Consider the following 20,723-nt stretch of genomic DNA (forward strand, 5'->3'; position numbering starts at 1 on the left):
AAGGCACGAACACTGGAAAGTGTCAAAACCATGCTCTTCCTCTTTGTTGATGCATCTTTTATGTAACTGGATTTATAAATATTAAAAATAATAAAATGCTGCTATCGTAAGAATACTACAGTTAAGTCTACATACAGACATTAAGTATGCTTTCTTCCTTCAATACAGCTTCTATTTTAAAATCAAAGCCAACTCATATTAACCGTAACAGAACACTAGTAATCAGCAAATCTGAAAATCTAACAGGATGAAATATGTTCAGCATGTTTAGAAATGAAAGTTCAAATCAGTAAGTTACCCGATCTATAACAATGCTGCCAGAGTGCCAAAGTAGTTGTTTCTGTCAATTCCATGTTTCATAAGAAAATCACTTGTTATTCTGCATTAGATTACATGAAAAATAATTTAATCGTAAATAAGTAACTATTTCATATGAATGCATAGCTTACAAACTTTGCTATGAGAACCAGTATCTTAGTTCATAAATACAAGGAAGTCAATATTAAAAAAGTAGTGTAATATAATAAATAGTGTAATGTACACAGCAGCTTACATACAATGTTTAGTGACAAAAACTCTTAAGCTCTCCTCATAGTTTAGCCTCTCCTGCCCATAAATATAGCCAAAATGAAAGTCAGTAACTTTACACTATTCTGAAGGAGGGTGTATATTTAAAAATTAAAGCAGCATTATGAATGGAAGTGGAGTGTTAGCAAAAGATGTCCACCTGGCACAGAATTCAGTGAGACTACTCACATGTCAAGAAAGACATTCAACAGGAAAGCTTCAGAGCAGCAGCACACAACAAGGGAAAGGACAACAAACTAAGGAGTCAGATGTGGATTTTATTTCATTTGCTACTGATGCTAACCTGCTAAGTGACTGCAGGCAAGCCTATGGTCCTTCACTGCTTTGCATTTCAGACGTGTAAAGCTGGGGTAAAAAATTACTTTTCCTTGTTTTGATTACAGAATGGTTTATGTACTTCACCAGGTAGAACGTAAGCACATAAATCAGGCAAAGCCTACAACTGCCAATTATTAATAATATCATTATTATTGAGAGAATAATATGCTTGTTGTTTGCTGTTTTTTTCCCCAAGCAATGCAATCTAACTGCAGCCCATCAAGCCACTCTTTGAATTAGAGTAACCCTTATATACTGGCTCTGGTCTTGCCCCTTCTGAAACTGTTAAGAAACGTGACAGCTGTGTGAGTTTTCCTTGAAATTCACACATCACTAGAACCAAGCCCACCACAATGCTCTCAGACAGAAACACTGTATTTTTACTGATCTTAAAAATACAAATAAAAAGGAAGCAAGTCCTCCTTTGAGATAAAACAGAATGAAAAATCTTCTGACAATGACACCTCAAGAACAGAGAGCAGAACAGAAAGTTAATTCTACAGAAGTCAGACTTTTTCCTGTTTCTTCTCAAGAATAGTTTGAAACACATATGACTATTATTTCAATTCTGCCTGATACACTCCTAAGTAAGAAAGAAAACATATTAAGGTTACAGTGAAGTGTAACACTATCCATACCACTTAAAAAAAAAACATCCTTAATTAACTCAGGAAAACTGTCCCAGTGTATGGACACCATATGACTTAATGATACAGGTAATATCGTTACTCTCCATTGGCAGGTGGCAAAGGAACATACGGCTGTGCTTCCAAGACTATGTCCCTGGAAGCTGCCAGTGGGCTACCAGCAGCTGCAGTGGACTATCCCCATGGCAGGACACAGAAAGTCTGACTTAGGTTCAGACTTTGGAAACTGACCTCTGGTTTTCACTACATCACTTGCCAGAGATCACAGGGGCAACCAGTGGCAAACTCAGAAAGGAGTATCACAGTATTATTCTGGTTCCAATTGTAATTTATAGCACCTTTCTCTACCCAAGAGCCACCTCCAGATAAAGAGGGAGGCCTGAACACTTACACCTGCCATGTGGTACCCAGATTACACTGCAGGTGCACTGACAACTTTCACAATACAGCAGAGCCTTGCACACCGCAGGTCCCTCCCTACCTTACCTGCACCTTCCCCACCACTACACGCTGCAGAAGTGTAAATCTCCCCAGCTGGCTTGGTGAAAACTTCCTTCTTCTTACCACTCTGCTACAAGATCTATGCCAGAAGGCTGCCCTACCTAACACCATGGTGACTGAGCTTCAGAGACCTTGCGCATCCTCAGTCCATAGAACACAAGAGCCAGCAACCTGGAATAACTTTAAGCTCTGAGTGTGAGCAATCATATCACTGAATTTAACAAGACTTTTCACCTGCCCGAAGACAGTCACATGCTTACAGGATCTTAACCTATGGAACCACTAATTTACAAGCTAAGTGTATTACAATAATTTTGTATGAAAACAAAACATGCTATCTATAATAACTGCACGATTACCTCTGATAGTGTGTGTGGAAATCTGACATTTAGTATCTTTAATTATTCACACAACAGCTACGAAAGAGAAAGGTTTTCTTCTCTGAATGGGAAAACAAACATGGACGAATTCCTCTCACCATTATTCCTACACTCCTCTTCTAAATAAACCTGCTGAAATCTGCAGGCAATGAGCTTATGGCAAGCAACCCCAGAAAACTGAAAAGCATCAAGGGCAAGCCACTTAAATATTCCGAGTTTACCTCAACACAGCAAACAGTCATGTTTCTGCTAAATTATGGGTCTGCTTTAAATGGTTTATCAGTTGCTATGCCAAGAGGGACAGCACTATGCAACAAAGCTTTCAGACCACGGGACAATTTTTGAAGAATTTACGATGCCTCTTGCTAAGCAGCTCACCCCCTTTTAGCTTGTGACACACCAGCACTGCATTCAGCACTTGCTAACCAAGACCAGAACCCAAGTGTCTCACTTGTACATCACAACTGAATTACTGAGCTCCATTCATGAATGGTTACTTCACTGAGAACTGAATAATGAAAAAAATTTTTGCTTTTACCAAAATAAAAGCTCCCTAAAGTAAATGGAAGTTTCTAGTCATAGAAAAATCTAATGAAATCTCTATCTTCCCTTTCACTAAGCCTATTATTTTTATACCCTTTTTAAGGGATGAGGAAAACAATTTCTCTGCTTCCTCAAGCTTCTTTTATGCCTTTTTCTTTAAAAAGGTACCCTACTCTTCATTGTAGTTAGATGCTAGTTGAGCATCAGGTAACACCTGCACTTAGCACTATACACAAAATCAAGGTTCACTCCCCACTCTTGAATTTGTCAGATGATGATAGCCCTTTCAGTTCTAGGATCAAACTTCCATGCATCCAGAAGACTTCATCACATAAAACTAAAACCAGGTAACAACTGAAGATACTAGCTGAACCAAGGCCCCTAAGTTAGTGTTGTTCAATATATTTTACTATTACTTCAAAGAAAGAAAATGTCCTTGGCACTTAGAGCACTCTAATCTGACTCTTACCTGAAAACACAGAAAATTAAGTTTAGAAATCAGCGCATTTGTCTTCACCTCTGAACAACAGTTTGAAGCCTATCTGCCAGTTTTTTAATTTCCCCGTGCGTTTTTACTTTGCAAAACCTGTTGCACCAATTACTCTACACAGAACATAATCCTTGTCAGCAATATTATAAAACTGAAAGCAATATTCTTCTATGGAACTAGTCTGTCACAAAGAATTTCAGTAATGTAATTTGCTGTTTATGCTCTCAGACCTAAACACACCAATCTCCCTGCTCACAAAATCCAAAAAACTGAAATTCGTGCGTAACTCTACAGGGACTGGAGAAAGGCAGAATCATCCTTTTGAACCATCTCCCAGCAGCGGTTATCCAGCCTCAAGACTAGTTTTGTGCTCAGAGTATGACACTAGACCAGCTGCTCCTAACAGCCGTCTTCAAGCTAGCATGTTCAGGACCATCACTTATCCTGTGTCTGCTATAAAATGTCTAGAAAAGGTCAAGAGTATGTTAATAGTCACTTGCATTTATGAGTATTAAGTTCATCCCAAATACATGTCTTGCCTTGTTTTTAATTATGTATACAATACTACCATAAAAAAAAAAACAACCTACTTCCCACTTGCCCATTCTGGGCCATATGCAGTTCAGTGCCACTACAGGCAATTGTAGGAAAAGTGCCTCAAGTACCACTCACTTTATGTCATCTATTAATGTAACCCTACAAAATTAGAACTTCTTCGTTAAACCACAGCTTCTACTACAGCTTAAACGATTCCAAACTCTTCCAAAGGTGTCAAAACTTTTCCCAACATACAGATTAAAAAAATAGGAATATTAGTGAATTAGACACCAAGATTCATCTTTCAAACTTATAGGTATCTGCATTACTCAGTGCCAAAAGAAAAAAAAAGTAACATGGAAAGACCATGGACAGAATTCTAATTAGCTCTCAGTTAATGTATTAAAACTGAACCAACTCCTGTTGCAATAATATTACAGTTCTGCTAAACTTCTCACTCATTCTTGATGTCCAGAGATTTCCAATTACCTGTTCTGCTTATATTTTCATATTATTCCCACTGCTGAATTTTAAAAGGACTGTACATTCTTAAGTTTTTGACCTGTGCAATGCACTTTACATAATCTAACATTACTTTAGTTAAAACTTCTGCTGTAAGTCAATCAACTGATTATCTCCATAAAAAAGGTTTAAGAAAAAAAATTAACAAGAATGAAAATATGCATATCCTTTCAGTTCTCAGGTTATTCAGACATATTCCTACATACAAACTTTGTAATCTAGCAGTTGCTATGAGCACCCAGAGAAGACATGTTTTCTGAGGTGCTAAAACCTGAACAAGCATCTTCCATGTAAGAAGTGGCAGCACGAGGAGCTCTATCTTATCAACAACAACCGAGTTCTTTTTCCAAGTGTACAGTTTACATACTTACCCAGTAATGCAAAAGGAAATCACAGACAGGCGAAGATGAAGCTGTCTCAAACCCTTTGTCATGTGACAGTGACCTATAAAGTATCAAAGGCACACCATCAGCACACCATGATTTTACAATATTAAACTCACCACAACGCCAGCAAGAGAGATCCCAAAACTTGGAACTTGTTTCCCCCTCTCTCCCACCCCAGGGTAAGTTGTCATTAGAACAAGATGACGGTCACAGGAAACGGCAAGGAGCAAACAAAAGATGCACCGTGTCTTTAAAGGGCATTAGGACTGGGCAAATGGAGCAAATGATCAGTGTGCATCAGCAGGGTGGGTTATTTTTCCTCTATGTCTCTCGTACAGAAGGATGGATGTTTATGTGCACCACACACGGAGCCCTATACCTACATACAGGGATGCATCGAGTAATTATTTACATGGACACGCAGACATCATCAAAATAAAAGGCAGAAAGTTGACCACCATCTGCAAGGAGGCATACATAACAATAACCCCGGGGAACTTACACAAGTGAGCGATCAATCCCCGCGCGTGGGTAAGCCAAACAACGCAAAATTAACAGCAAGAATAAGCCGACCAGACTGCAGGTACGAGATCCACTCGGGGAAGACAGACAAACAAGACAAGACCGACCGAGAAACGGACGGAAGGCTGTATGTAACACTTGCAGGTAAATGCCCGTTCCACCACCACCATCACCCCCCGCCTCGGCAGAGCCCAACCGAGCCGCCCGGAGTCCTGCGACCGTCCAGCCGGCCCCTCCACCACTGCAGCCCGCGGGGAAACCGGAGAGACCCCCGGTAGCTGCGGGGGGAGCGGCGCCTGCAGCCGCCGCCCGCCCCCGCCCGTGCAAAGTGTAGGGCCACCGGAATCCGGGCTCCGGGGTGGGGTGGAAAGAAAAGGTATTAAATATGGAGAAAGACCGCCGTGACCCAAGGTTTTTCCGTCTCCCCCCCAACCGCGCCCCCTCCCTCTCCACCCCCCCCGCCCCCGGTCACCATCAAGTTTGCATCTTAGTTACAAAATGTCGATCTTGAAGGCTGACAAGACACGGAGAGAGGGGGAGAGAGAGAAAGAGAGAGCGAGAGAGAGAGAGTGAGTGAGAGAGAGAGAGAGAGAAGAGAGTCCATCTTGCTTCGAGGGGGGAGGAGAGGAGCAATAATGCAGCGCATAAATCTCACCCTCCCGGGGGAAAAGTCTGCACAACACCTTTGGGGGCGGGCGGGCAGGGAAGGGGCGGCGGCGCGGGGAGGGGGCGCGGGGGGCTCCCCGGCCCTCCCAGCTGCCCTCCCCGGCGGGATCTGGCGAAGCAGGCTGGCAGCAAACACCTCCCTGCTGCTCCCCTCCTCCTCCCCGCGGGCCCGGGCGATGATCCCGCTGCTGCCGCCGCCGCCGCTGCCACCGGGGAGGAGGTGCCACCGCCGCCGGGAGAGACACATGGAGACCGGCACCCTGTCCCTGCCCCGGCGGCCGGGCCGGGCCCCTCCGTCGCCCCGCCAGGCTGCGGGACTTGGACGTGTCACCAGCAGGACGGGCAATGGTTTCGGCGCCCCAGGCCCGAGTGACCACCGCCGGCCTGGCGGCGCCCCGGCCTCACCGCACACACTCACCTCCGGAAAAAAACTTTTAACCGTGGGCTTCCCCCGGAAAAAGTGCCGAATCCGCCCCGCACACGGTTAAAGCCCCGCGGCCCCCCGGCTGGGCTGGCGGCGAGCGGGGGAGACCCGGGCACGGTCCTTCCCCGCCCCGGCGGGGAGGGAGGGAGGAGGCAGGCAGGCAGGCAGGCAGGCAAGCAGGGAGGGAGGGAGGGAGAGAGGGAGGGGGCGGGCAGCCGCCTGCCGGTGCCTCTCGCCCCGCCGCCGTACATGTCGCCTCGGCGGCTCTCGCATCGCTTCGTTTTACCTTCCTTATTCAGCGGCGCGGGCTGCCACCGATATTCCTAACGCAAACCTGCTGCCGTGCGGCGCCCGGGATTAACGCGATTGCCTGCCTTCCCGTGCCTCTAACCCTCCCTTCCCCGTCCCCGTCCTCCTCCTCCTCCTCCTCGCAAACCTACACTGGATCGGCTCTCCTCATAGCCATGCAAGTTTCATACATTGCAAATAAACCCGAGAGGAGGAAGAGCAAAGCGGCTGGCGGGAGGGGGGGCTGGGGGGGGGAGGAGGAAGAGGAGGAGGAGGAGAGCTGCTTTCTGTAATTTACCAGCGACCCGATCTCGCAGCAGCAAATAACAGCCGAGCACCCATCCGGCTCCCGGCGGCGGACAGAGCCCCCCCCTGAGGCGGCCGCCCTCTCCCCGGGGCGCCCCCCGCCAAGTTTTCTGTCATCGCGACCACCCAATGTCACAACTTACCTTCAGAAATAGCACTTCGCGCGGCCGAGGCCTGTCGTCGCCTGCCCCCCGGCCCCCGCCCGCCTCCCTTTCTCCCTCTCCACCTTAAACTTATTGACACAACATAATCCCACATCCACGCGAAACCCCGGCAGGGCCGCCCGTCCCCGCCCCCTCCCTCGTTGCCCACCGGGGCCGCCGCTGCCGCCGCCGCCCCGGGCGCATCGCCGATGACTACCGGAAAACGCACAACCCAACTCTCCGGCCGAGCCCGGCCGCTGTTGTTGTCGGGGTCGGGGTCGGCGCCGGCGTTTTTCCTCCCGCCCCCACCTCTCCCCCCAGCCCCATGCGGCGGCCGGATCGGCTCCCTCGCCCCCTCAGATTTTATATCCCCCCGACCCCCCGCCCCGCTCCCCTTTCACCCGGCGGCGCGGAGCCCCCCCAGGCCGGCGGCAGCCGATACCGATCCGCGCACTCTCCTCCGCGCCTCGCCTCGCCGCCCCTCGAGATGAAGTTTCGTTTCTGCCTGCCGCGATTTCCCTGTCAAGTCCCCCCGGAGGCACACACCGAGAGGCGGCCGATGGCCATCCCTCCTCCTCCTCCTCGCCCTCCTTCCCCTTCCTCCCTCCGCCGCGGCCGCCGCTGCTCTTGCCTCTCTCTCTCTCTGGCGGCGAGAGGTGCCTGGTTTCAAACGCAGCCTGGCACTGGCTGGCCTACCCCTGCCGCCTTCTTCCACTGGGTTTTTGTTTTGTTTTTGTTTTTAATGCACTGCGCTGGATTGCAATTCATCTTGCTCCCCCGCTCCGGTAAAACACCCCCGGTTACCCCTGCCCTCCCGGCCGGGCAGAGGGCCGGTGGCACCAACCCACCCGTCTTCCCCTGCCCAAACTTTCAAGCGAAGCAGGGCTGACGAGAGGGAGGAAAAGTGACTGCGAGCCACGGCAGCCACCGCGCAGGGCAGGGGAAGCTCCTCGCCTCCGTCCCGACCGCCAGCGCCGCGGGAAGGAGGCGAGGGGCAGGAGGGGGGGAGGGTGGCGGGCTGCCCCGCCGCAGGGGCTCAGCAGGGAAAGTGTGGGGCGAGGGCACCCCTCTCCCTGCCTGACGCTCCCCGTCTCCGCCCGTCTCCCTGCCGCCCGGCGAGGGGCGGCGAGCGACGCGCACTCACCTCGGTGGGGCCGGCGGGGGTGCGGGCAGGGCGCCGCTGGGCCGGAGCGAGGCGCGGCGCGCAGCGGAGCCCCTCCGCCTCGGCGCCCGCGGAACGCGGCTCCACACAGAGCCATGCAACCCGGGCAGAGCCACAACACTCCCCGGGATATAAGGCGGCCCGCCATTGGCCGGCACGCTGAGGGACGGGCTCGCCGACCATTCAGCGGCGCCGTTACACCCGCGGCCCGCGAGGGAGCCGCTGGCGCACACACTCCCCACACACTCACACAAAGATCGTCGCGCCGCTCTTCGCAGTGTTTTGAGGAGCCGGTGGCGGAGCGGGGCAGGTAGCGGGGGCCACCGGCCCTCGGCACCGAGGGGAGTGCGGAGCCGTGCCGGCCACAGCGCCGGCAGCCGCTGTCCGCCGGCCGCCCGGGGAGGGCTGCGAGAGTTAAACTACGCCTGCCCTGGGCAGCGCCGCGGGGTAACGGCCGCGGCGGGGTGCGGGCGGCGGACACGGCCCGGCCCGGTCCCGCTCGGCCCCAGCCCCCGCCGGCTCCCGCGCAGTCCCCCGGTAACTTACTCAGTGATGTTGGGCGGGTTCCATTCAGAGGCCACAACGCGGCGAGCGGAGAAGTTGAGGGAGGCAGCAGTGCATCCGCACAGCCCCCGCTCGGGGAGTAAACACGGGAAGCCGTCCCCGAGGCCCGGGGGAAGCCGGGCAGACGGGCCGAGGCCGGCCGCCGCCCCTTGACCTGGCCGGAGGGTTTCAGGCAGCGGCGCTGCACGGGGATGCGGCGGAGCAGCGGGTGGTGCCGGTTGCCTCAATAATCCTCGCCCAAACGTGGCGGAGAGGCCCTCACCGGCCCGGTATCGGCAGGCAGCACGGCAGTCTCCGCATCAGCTTCCCATACAGACAGCGGGTGCTTGCTGGGCAGAACTAGCGAAGTTCAGTGCTGGCGTCCACGCCGGCCCTGCTGTCCTGCCCTGCCCGGGTCTCTGCCCTGCGCCTAACATACGCTGCCAGCCACATCCATGTGAAATTTATCTGTGAATTTGTGTCAGTCGCAGGCTCACAGGGACAAAGCGACAGCGTGAGGCCAGCAACTTTTGGGAGACTGTGTGACGATTGTGCTGACGGGTGTTGGAAAAGTCCTGTGGAAACGTAGTCTAACTTTTTATTTTTTTGGAAAAGCTCTCTCCTGCAGGAGTCAAACAACGCGAAAGCATACTGTTTACACTGACCCGACGTATTAATGTTCCCGAGGGCTTGAACTTCTACAACGCGTTTATTATGTCTTTTATGCAGAAAGCACCTGGCGTTTTGTTCTTAGGTAGGAAGCACTATTTTTGGGGTGGTACTGTCTCCAGGTAGGACTCCGACTTCCAGTCAGCAGTTGGCGTATTAAAAAAAAGAAATAATAGCAATGGAAACTGAAGTGCAGTCACTGTCTTGCAATAGAAAACCAATGCTTGTGCTTCCTAACAGCTTTACGTACCCAGCACTTCAAGGATGTTGCAGAGTTCATTCTGTATGTTCACTGTCCTGAGGTATTTTCCACCGTGGTGTGGCTGATTTCAGCATCTGCTTGCTTACTTGTCTCATTTTTTACCCCGGTTTTTCTTTACAGCAGAATTATGTTAAATAATTGTGAAATAGTATTTCTTATGTCTGAATAAAATGGTGGGGTAAAGTAAAAGCTGATTTTAGAAAAATAAAGTATATCCATGTTTCTGATAAGTAATTTTAAACTACCCTGCACATTTTGTTGAAATGTGAGGAGAGGATTCTAAGTGCACCACCATCTTGCTTCTTGTAAGCAAGGTTAGGTTAGTCAGTGCCTGAATAATATACAAATATAAGGACAAACATATTCTGTAATTAATGCACTTCACATTTTTTTTTCCCATTTTCAGTGCTAAGAAGGCAGAGCTGACCATCTACTATAAGGTGCATGTCAGGTGTTTCAGGTTGGGACAGTAGCAAGTGAAGGCACACGAATTTCATTAGCCACATTTGAAAAGGTTAGCCTAATTTATACATAGAAATTGCCCCCCATCATTTTTATATAGTGAAGTGCTTTGCAGTTGTAGGTAAGCAGCATCTTTTCAGTATTCAGAAGCAGTTGCCAGTAAGAGGCCTAAGCCAGACAATTTAAACCTACATGGTATAGTTATAGTTTTTTGCTTCTCAGTATTAGCATCTTGTTTCTTGGATTCTTTTACCCACATTAATAATAGTACACCACGGAGCCTCTTGCACCTCTTCAGTGCTAAAATCCTGCCAAAGTAGGTAATTAGTGAGCAATGTAAGTTATGTAGATTTTTGATAGTATACCTGAAGTTCATCTTAAGGGATGCATCTGTTTATTGTTAACAGGACTCCTTATTATTCTTGAAGCCTTTACCTGCCATTTCAGAAAAGAGGTCAAGATAGAGACACCTTGCATGTAATGTAGTTGTTTACAGCTATACAAAACAGATATGGAATGCTACTAATTAGAACAATCATGTTTTGTGTCCACTTTGTGCAGTTACAAATGCCTTCATGAGTTGGAAGGCATCTACCTATTAGGCCTGTAGTAGCAGAAGTATTTTGTCACCCTGTAAGAGAGATGAGTAAGCTGAGGTATACTGGTATGGTCAGAAAATAAAGTGCTTGAGCTTCCACTGCTTTGATTTACTGTGTCCACAGTGAAAGGGAGGGCTGTATTTTCCTGAGCTATCCAGGACCTTCTGCAAACATAGAGGTCATGAGGGGTGGAGGGGAAAGATAGTATTTCTGGGTTTCCCTTTCTTTATATATGATTTTAAGCAAATTAATCCCTTTGCATACCCATTTGGAGGCGTTTCGGGCTTTAGTCAGTCACTGTTATCAAGAGTTATAAGGTGCTAGCCAGAGTCTGTGGGGAACTTTTTGGAGGAGCATTGAGTGCTGAAATTTTTAAAATTTCTGATTATTAGTTGTTTTAAAACTATGTGTAAGTTGCATTTCCAGATTTTTCTGCAGAAAATTAGTCATCAGATGGTACTTTTTCACTTCTGTGTAACTGGCATTAGCTTTTAAAGGAATGACCCCCCTACCCTACCCTTGTTGATTGCTCAAAGGTACTCCTGCATAAAGCCATCACTCATCTGCAGTCAATGTGGTGCAGCACAGATACAGCAGTTCTGCTCAGATGCAGATACAGCAGGATTTGGAGCTTGGAAGTTGTACATTTGTGGCATTTGTTACAGTTCATCTGGGTTTGCCTGTTTTGCGTTCAACTGACAGTGGAATATCTCCCTCTTCATTAAACCATGGCACAACATAAAAGACACAAGTAGCCGTGTGTCTATGATCTGTCAAAAGGGAAAAAAAATATTTCTTAAGAAAACTTTGTTGTTATTTAATAATAGCAAGGAAAATAATAGCATCAATATAAATAACAATCGGGATTTGTTCTGTTCCTTTCCTTTGGGGCCTGACTTGGAGCTTGCTAACACTGCAGGGAGGGGAGGACTCTGAGTTTGGTCCTTGATTACCATTTTCTCTCCTCCTCCTGCCCACGGCCGGAGGTACCTGCTGCCTGCAGAACCGAGGTGGCCACCGGTAGCCTTTCTGGGCTGGGAGAGATGCCTGCTTCCATGGCCATTTTCAATGTATTCAGCTAATAAAAAGGAAGCTGGGACAAGCCAGCTGCAGCCTGAGCCTGCAGGCCCCGGATCCCTTTGAGCTGCTACCATGGCTGACTACAAGTGACGGTTGTCATGTGAGCAGGGAAGGAAGGCCATAAGGCAACTCTGGGAGCATATGCTTTATCTGTGTTAAGCTTTGCACACAGCCTGGGGAGAAGCACGGGGAAGAAAGGGTGAGGCAGATGCAGCCTTATGGAGCCTGTCCCACCTCTGTTGCTTTTTTAATGTGGCTCGTGCCCACCCACAGCCCGTGGAATGGCACGGCATCCTCCAGGTTAAAAAAATGCTGGAGCAGGACAATGCATTAGTGGGCCTATTTTCCTCCCCAATGCACTTGTATAACATGGTAACATTAATAGCAATTTATGTGCAAGCAGTGAAGGGAGGAGGCATTTTATCTGAACTAAAGCTGCAGAATATCCACTTTAGAGTAGGAACAGAGCTACAGGATCGGTGCAAGACAGCTGTTCTTCAAGAACCACAATTTTAGGAGGTTATTCTTCCCACCTCAGACCCTTTTAGGAACACTTCAGTGTCCTCAGAACTCAACAGCAGTTTGCAGAAGTCAAAGGGCCAGTTTGTTCTCTTGGCGTCTCTGTTGGAGGTGACCATTAGACTCTGACTGTATTTCTTTGCTCCTATTCCTGACTCCTCTTATTTTACAACATTAAAAAATTCAGGATCATTTCTTCTTCATAATTTTGAGATGCTTCTTCTGGACGTTATCTTCCTGTACCTGTGCATCAAATTCCCACTATCTCCTATTAACTATTTTTTCTTATTTGTTATGCCTCTTCTAACTAGCAGAGCATTATCAACCACAACCATCTGACAAAACCATCCATAAAGACAATAGATCCTACAAGAAGCTTCTGGCCTAAGCTGCTCACAGTTTCATTTGACAAGCTAGAGGAGAGAGTAGGAAGGGGAGTGGACAGGTGAAATGACTTCTCACACATTTCACAATATGGAAGCAGCAAAGTCAGGAATCAGACCTAGACTTCTAACTTGCAGTGCATTGCTCTCTACACTTCTGTCCCTCTTGTTCTTTCTCTTTCATAGTACTGCCCTTTTTCAGAGAAATATTACTACACGTTGAGGAGCTGTTTACCATTTTTTCTTCTTTCGGAGGAATTAGGTAACAGGTTAGCCAGAGCATCCAGATCCACTTGAGTTTATCACTTCATTAAAAAAAAACCTAATTCTGGAAGACATTTAGGTCTATGTTAAAATAACATATATAAACTTTTTAACATACCAGTGTAAGCAAAATATTGAGTATCTACAACAATGAAGTAATTACCAGCTATCTGTAAACTCAGTAGATTTTCCTGGTGCTTATGCACGTATACTACATTACAAAAAATGCATAAATGAGGTCCACCCTGCTCACCTGAGGTTTTGTAGCCCCCTGTGTTAGTCTAGTGCAAGCAAATCAGTTTCCATAGCCAGTGACACACAAGAGAGCAGTGGGTATACCTCTCACATGTAGTAGCCTGAAATTCCTTCAGAATTACTGACAGAGTCCCCATTAAAAGCTGGGCCAAAGGAAACCAGCTTTCCTGCCACCCCACACTTTGATTTTTATAGTTACTGCTTTAACTGTCTTGTAAACTGCAATAATATTTAACTGCTTTAAGCATAAAGTGTAATTGGAACTCATTTTTCAGTTTTAGATTGTTTGCCCATTATTACACTTCAGTGCTATGAAGTAGCTCTCTCCCTCCTCCACCCAAGGGCCTCTTTCTCCTATCTCTGTTTCTGGTATTATTCAAACATTTATTTGTTTATTTGCTTGTTCTCCCTTTTCTGTGAATCTTCATAGTGCTTTTAAAGAAACCACAACTCCATTCGAATGTCCTCCTCCAACCTCCAATATACCAACAGAGACTTCAGAGCTACCTCACAAATGGATATTTACTTCTGTCTAGAAGAACAAGGACAGTCAAGAAGCAAGAAGTTTTTGCATGCTAAGTCCACTGCTTAACTAAAGAGGATGTAATTACAGAATCACAGATTCATCCAGGTTGGAAAGGACCTCTGAGATCATCAAGTCCAACCCTTGATCCACTTGAGCCTGCGCTTGGCAAGTGGCAAGACTCTGCAGTGACTCAAGTGAAAGAGCAGCACTCGCTAGGTCTGAGCACGAATTCTTGCAGCTTGGGGAGCTTCCCAGACCCATGTTTCCTTGCCCTACTGCCATGCCTCTACTTCTGAGACCACAGCACACTTCTGTGGCTGCACAGTGCTGCTACCATTTGTAAAGCAAACAAAACAAGTGACCATTCGACCCTAAATAAGAAAAGCATGCATTAGTCACTGAACTACGTGGACATGGCATTTGACTCTCCTTATATCTAGGGAAAGAGAGAGAACTGCAGATTTAATATTAGTGATCTTCTTCTGCAAGGGAGAGGCTTCAAAGAATTTTATTCCTCCAGGTGATGGTCATCTGAGGGCATAGTGAAAGATTCCTGGCTCAGCTCCTGGATGAAGCATCCAAGCCAGTGGAACCCAAATCCAGAGGACCACATCTAACCTTCCCTGTTTGAGGAATTGCTTTTGGAATTAAAATTATTTAGCTTTGAAGAATGATGTAGGGTGGGGAACAAAACTGGATGGATATTGAGGCCTTCCAGGAGGAAAAAAAATAACAGGAAGAAGAAAACAATTCATGTCTTGGATTAGTGCAACCCACTATAAATATTCTCGCAGGAGCAAGGCTGTGCCCTGCTTCAGTGCATCCAGGTGAGAGGCCTCAGGAGAGGAAATTAAATCAGAAGATTGCATTGTTTCTGTCCCACTGGGTTACAATGGAGAAGGTGAAGCTTAAGAAGGGCGCTTTCTCCTCCTCCTCCCTGCTCCAACGTGAGAATCACTGGCAGGCCAGCCCTTTTAAAAATACGTGGTGTGCCTTCTTGCATGCCATCATAATGTGGCTTTTCCCTGAAGTCAGTAGGCTCTCATGGCTTTTTCCCAGATCCCGTACTGTAGGAAGGAAAATATTTTATGCTATAAAGTAGGCAAATTCCACACTGGAGATTGGTTGCCAGCCCTGCTTGCTTTTGCCCACCAACAAAAAAGGAAAAGGTTTTTCTCTTATTCTGACTACCTGCAGCTCTAGCTCAAGCATTTGTGTTGAGAACTCTGCATCACTAAAAGCTGCAGCCTGTCCCTGTTGTAATGCTGTCTCTATAATTTTGTATAATTTTGGAAAAGGTAAGTGGCAGAGCTGATCCATATTTTAAACTTTAACTTTATCAGCAAAAAATATTTGGTAATACTGGGCCATTGTTTTCAAATGGTGGGTTTTGTCAATTGTTGGTTTGGAGGATTATGTTTATATATGTGGAGGGAAGAGGATGTGTAAGTACCTGTATTTGCATGCAAAAGTTTAAATTTTCAAATGTTTTCTAAATAAATTTTTTTCATGTTTCAACTGAAAAAAAAAAAGGCCATAAAAATACCTAAACCTGAAACACATAGCATTTTTAGTGCACTTTCCTGGCCTTCAATGTTGAGTTTGCTTCAATGTAAGTTCTTGAAATGTGATCAGTCGCGGTTAACACAAGTGATCTGTTGTCCCATTATTATTTTTTTTTTTTAACTTCCAGCAATTTGAAAAATTGGTGGCTTACAAAGCCCTGTCTGCATTTTTTTTCAAATGGAAGTTGTGGAAGGCATGCAGAGATCTACAGTGAGATTTATGGTCTGTGATGAATTGGATGTTCATAAAGAAACCTTAAGTCTGTGACTCTTTTGGAGTCCTGCTGAGAAGAACTCATGCATGCTCAGCAGTGCTCAGATTAAGTTAATAATTATTTCCTCTCATTCTTAAATTTCCAGGCTGACTTGTTGCTTCCACTCTACTTTTCCTGCACATATAAAAACCTTATTTTGAAAAATACTAGAGCGCCTTCCGCCCAAACCCAGGTCCCAGTCAAAGGGAGGTTTATATACTCATCTATTGACTTTGAGAAAACTGTTCATGCACATAAGTTTAAGCCTGTGCATGGTCTTGGTTTTTCCAAGAAGACCTGTCTAGAAACAAGTGACTGTGTCTTCAAAGGTCTGTTGCTTCTCCATCTTCCTTGTGAAACTGGTGCTTTGGTGTTGAGATGCATTTCTTGCTCCAAAACTTTGCTATCAGTGAGGGACATCCTGACAGAATAAAAAGCAATGGCACAGCTCTTGTTGACCACAGTGGGATATTCTCCTCTAGCACCAGTTTATAAGTACTCATCAGGATCTCTTATTTTGCAATACAGATGGCAATGGCTGGACTGAAGACTCTGAGATTTCTCAACCAGTGCTGCATCCCAAGTAATTGTTATTGGAAAGGATTGAGGGTTTGTATATCTTTTAGGTTTATTTTTATTTATTTATGTTTTCATTGTGCTTCTGAGTGGGTAAGGAAAGTACTGCCAAAAGCCAAATAAGAATTGCCCCTCACTGGCACAACTGCTCTGAGGTTGGTCTCCACATATTTCAGTGACAAGAAAATACTCCTTGTGTTCAATACTTTTGGGGTACAAAGCCATTTTTTTGTGAAGACAAAATGTTGTGTATGATGTTTGCTAATGGGGACAGACCTAATATTTCTTTAGGAACAAAGCCATCACAATATTGCTGTCGGAAAACTCATTCCAGCACAGGCTCTGGTCTCTGGGCAGGGTGGCATGGGAAGGTTGACACACCAGTGCATCAGCTCTAGAGCAGTGAAAACTACTGTTCTGGCTCGACTCCTCTGCCTGCTGCTACATCATAGGCCTGTTGCCTTAAATATGGGTTACCAAAGCAAATGAAGAAGCAGACAAACTAGCCTGGGCCCTCACGCTCCCAAGTGTTTGAAGACAGCAGAATGTGGCCCTAGGGATTTTGGGGAAAATTGGACAGATGCCTTGGAGGAATAGGGGATATGGAGATACTTTAAAAGAGACTGGATGTGGCACTCAATGCCATGGTCTGGTAACTGCAGAGGTAGTGGATCCAGGGTTGGACTTGATGATCTCTGAGGTCCCTTCCAACCCAGCCAATTCTATGATTCTATGATTCTATGTTAGGTTATCCCTAGCAGCTGAAGTGACAGGTGATGGTGATCTCTGCATGATAACAGTAAAAACAGTGTGCATATATATATGTGCTGGGCTTTCTACAGAAAATTGCTGACACACAGGGATTGTAGCAGCCTTACAGAAGGATTTGGAATTCCCTTTAGTGGGCTATGGGAGAACATAAAGATCTTGGCAAGATGTTGTAGGCTTGAGTCACCAAAAAGATAGAAGAGGGGTGTGCAGCTTTACCTAAGCCACCTTCTGGTTCAGTGACAGCTAAGGTTCAAGACCAGTGTCCAGTCTTGTATCCATTCTTTTACCCATGGGGCTTACATGTAGATTACTGTACTGCCTCCAAACTGTAGACATTGTATATTAACCTCATTTCCAAAAGGTAGGAAAGTAAGTATTATTATGTCTGGTTTACAGGTAGAAAACTGAAGCACAAAGAGGAACAATGGCTCTTTCCAAACTACAGTGGAAGATGGTGGCCAAACAGGAGATTAAACTGAGGTTTTTTTCAGGCTGAAGTTAGACATAACACCCCTATGCCTATGGATTCCTTGTGAACTTCCTCAGGGACCCTTCAAACCCAGTCATCATGACTGTGCTTCTTAACATTCACATGGCTTTCAATTTTCTGGTCTTTTCTCCCAGTTGTCGCACACCTGTCATGAATCTGTGCTCAAAGTGCTATTCAGTCCTCTGTGTTCACACTCATAGTTTGGTTCTGCAGCAGTGCAACTTCTCAATCAGATGGAAGCAGTTGAATACAATTTTTTTTAAAAAATGTAATTTTAAGGCTCTCGATGCACACATCATTTCATAAACAATTGTGAAATGAGATGATGACTTGTCCAAAAAAAGTGGTCTCTTTCTGATTGTTCTCACAAATTGATACACAAAGTTAAGGTGCTGAGTGAACCCATTCTAAGAAAGACCCTGTACCAAGCTCTGTCAAAGTCATTGGAAAGGATCACATTCCTGTCTGTCAGTGGGGAATGATTCTTAATGCTCTGTTGTTCTGATGAGATTAGTATAAGGTAGAGCTGGGCATCTTTACATACACACATGTAGGTGTAACAGGCATGCATGGATGAGTGGAGGAGAAGCTTTGACCATGCACCCTCTTTCCTTTCCTTACCACACAGTGTTAGCTGATGCAGGAAGTGTTATTTCCCTAAGGACAAATCCCCCTAGTCTTTCACATTAAAGTTGACAGCAACCTCATCTTCCAATTTCAAATGAATACTTTCCATTAGAAATTTTTCATATTTATTGTGCAATGTATACCAAACAGAGTATTTCTTTTCATCAAATTGCTAGCATTTATTATCAGAATTAAAAACCACCACACGTTAATTGCAAATGACATTTTCCTACAGACATTTTAATATAAACAAACAGGCAAACAAACAAAACCCAAATAAAACCCATCCAGCTTCCTGGCAAGAGGAAAACTGTATAGGCTGTATAGGTAAAATGTCTGCTTGCTTAATTCCACATGCAGCTCTCCTTTTCAGGAAATGGAAATGTTTCATTGTGGAGGCCTCTGACTGCATACAGGAAGAACCTGATAATGAGAGGCTAGATTGTGGAGCTGTAATGTGTTGGCACTCACTTTCTCAGCAGGTACAATGACCTAAGTGAATGCTCACAAACATCAATAAGGTCTTCATAGTTCCACCTGCCTGAGAATACAGTTGTAGAGAGAATACTTGACTGATCATTAGACACACAAGTTTGCAAGCAGAAATATCAAAAATACATGGAAATGGGGTAAGCACGCAAGTCGGAATACAGGTTATTGTCAGACGTAAGTTCAGTTACACAAAATGTATATTCACCCAGTATGTTTGTGAGGTTCATCATATGCAAACGGGGATGAATACGTCCAGAATACAGCAGTTTTTCCTTAATTAGTGCCTTCCAGCATAGGGAACAGAATGGGTAGTACAACATATAGTCTTAATTGGCTAGCTCATTTCTATGATGTTTTATCCTGTTTCTGAAATGGGACAAGGAAAACAAATTGAAGATACCATGTACACAACACAGCGTACACAAACATGAAATGTGGACTGAAACTTGTGTATCAATAACGATTGGAAAAAAATTACTGTGACCTAGGACAAGAATCACTTTGTCTATGTGCTAGTTCATTAATTCGAGATGTTTTACAATAATGAATCTCCTCAGTGAAGTTCTGCCAATATGAAGGAAATAGCAGTGATGAGCTCCAAATGGTGCCAGATGGAAGAGCCTAGCTTTATAGGTGCCTGAATGAGTTGCTTTGACCACCAGTGCCTCTTAATCATTCAACAGTTAGACACTGCATGTGTCTGGGAAGCTATGGACGTGCATGGCTCTCAGTAGCAGAATGGATGGAGAATAAGCAGCTCTCAGCAAGACAAGAGGGCACGGTCTTAAGTTGTGCTGGGGGAGGTTTAGGTTGGACATTAGAAAGAATTTCTTTACTGAGAGAGTGATCAGGCATTGGAATGGGCTGCCCAGGGAAGTGGTGGATTCTCCGTCCCTGGAGATATTTAAAAAGAGACTGGATGTGGCACTCAGTGCCATGGTCTGGTAACTGCAGCGGTAGTGGATCAAGGGTTGGACTTGATGATCTCTGAGGTCCCTTCCAACCCAGCCAATTCTATGGTTCCATGATTCCTTCAGCTTTTGGGTTAGGACTAGTCTGTCCGTAGTCTATAGGAAGGTGTCTCCTAGGAAAATGAGAGCTCAAGAATGCCACCATACATTGAAACTGTTATTGAAGTAAATGGTTCTATGCAGGGATTTTTTGTAGTTCTTTTGTCAGTATTGCCCCTGTATAAACTTGGTTTGATTTCTGATTATAAGCATTGCCCCCCGAGGGAAAAAATTTTGCTGACTGTTCCTGTGTTGCGTTTTCTGCTGAGTTGTTCCGTCACTGACACAAAGGCTGGAACACTCCTTGTCCTCCAAGACACATTCAAGAAAGATTATGGTGCACGTTCTGTTTAATGGATTTTCTTCACTGCCTTTGCGGTTCTTTCTATCTTTTTTTTTTCTGCATTTTTTGTTTTCATTGTGCTCTCACTCACATGGGTATTGCCCCAAATGTTTTTCCCACCAGTTTATTTTAGTGCTTTTATTTCAAAATCTCTCCTTATGCTGACTGCAACCCTAGTAGCACTTTTAATTAAGGAAAAATGAGTTTGTTCACATCTATATTCTTGTATAGTTTAGGGCTAGTAGTAGATACAGAGTCCTTCCTCAAAAGTAGTTTCTATGCAATCAGGTGCAGTCATTTAATGAAAAGGTCCGAATATTTTTATGCATTTTTCCATTATGATGAATAATAATGTACTTTCTTCAAGGGTATTACTTGATTCTGGCTAATCTGTCAAACTAAGAAAACTGTGTAGTTTCTACCTTCCCTGTTAAGACCATCCATCATCTTCCCAAAAAAAGACCCAGCTGGTGAAATCCGGTGCTGTTTGTGTTAGAACACCAAATATTATTTAAAATCTCATTTGACCTCTTTCATTCTGGAGCTTTGTTCGGACTTTTTACAGTGACACTGAAGTAACCCCAGGCTAGGATTTTGCCAGGTTGTTCCC

At 45.7% G+C, this 20,723-nt stretch overlaps 1 protein-coding gene across 33 annotated transcripts in view; it reads right to left on the minus strand.

Moving 5' to 3' along the window:
- Positions 1 to 9,301, minus strand: part of BBX (BBX high mobility group box domain containing) — a 146,665-nt gene extending 137,364 nt beyond the window's left edge. For 5 of the 33 annotated variants that reach the window (XM_071757931.1, XM_071757954.1, XM_071757916.1 and 2 more), the window contains exons 1-2: positions 8,406 to 8,543; positions 4,898 to 4,970 (exon numbers count right to left, since the gene is read on the minus strand). The gene's annotated coding sequence lies outside the window, so the exon portion shown is untranslated. Of the gene's footprint in view, positions 1 to 4,897; positions 4,971 to 6,518; positions 6,676 to 7,261; positions 7,281 to 7,703; positions 7,724 to 7,807; positions 7,902 to 8,405; positions 8,545 to 8,969 lie in introns of those variants that run through there. The other 28 variants (XM_071757755.1, XM_071757731.1, XM_071757725.1 and 25 more) reach the window with 18 other exon arrangements.
- Positions 9,302 to 20,723: the final 11,422 nt, after the last annotated feature.

The sequence above is a fragment of the Heliangelus exortis genome, chromosome 1 (assembly GCF_036169615.1).
Source record: "Heliangelus exortis chromosome 1, bHelExo1.hap1, whole genome shotgun sequence".
NCBI lineage: Eukaryota > Metazoa > Chordata > Aves > Apodiformes > Trochilidae > Heliangelus > Heliangelus exortis.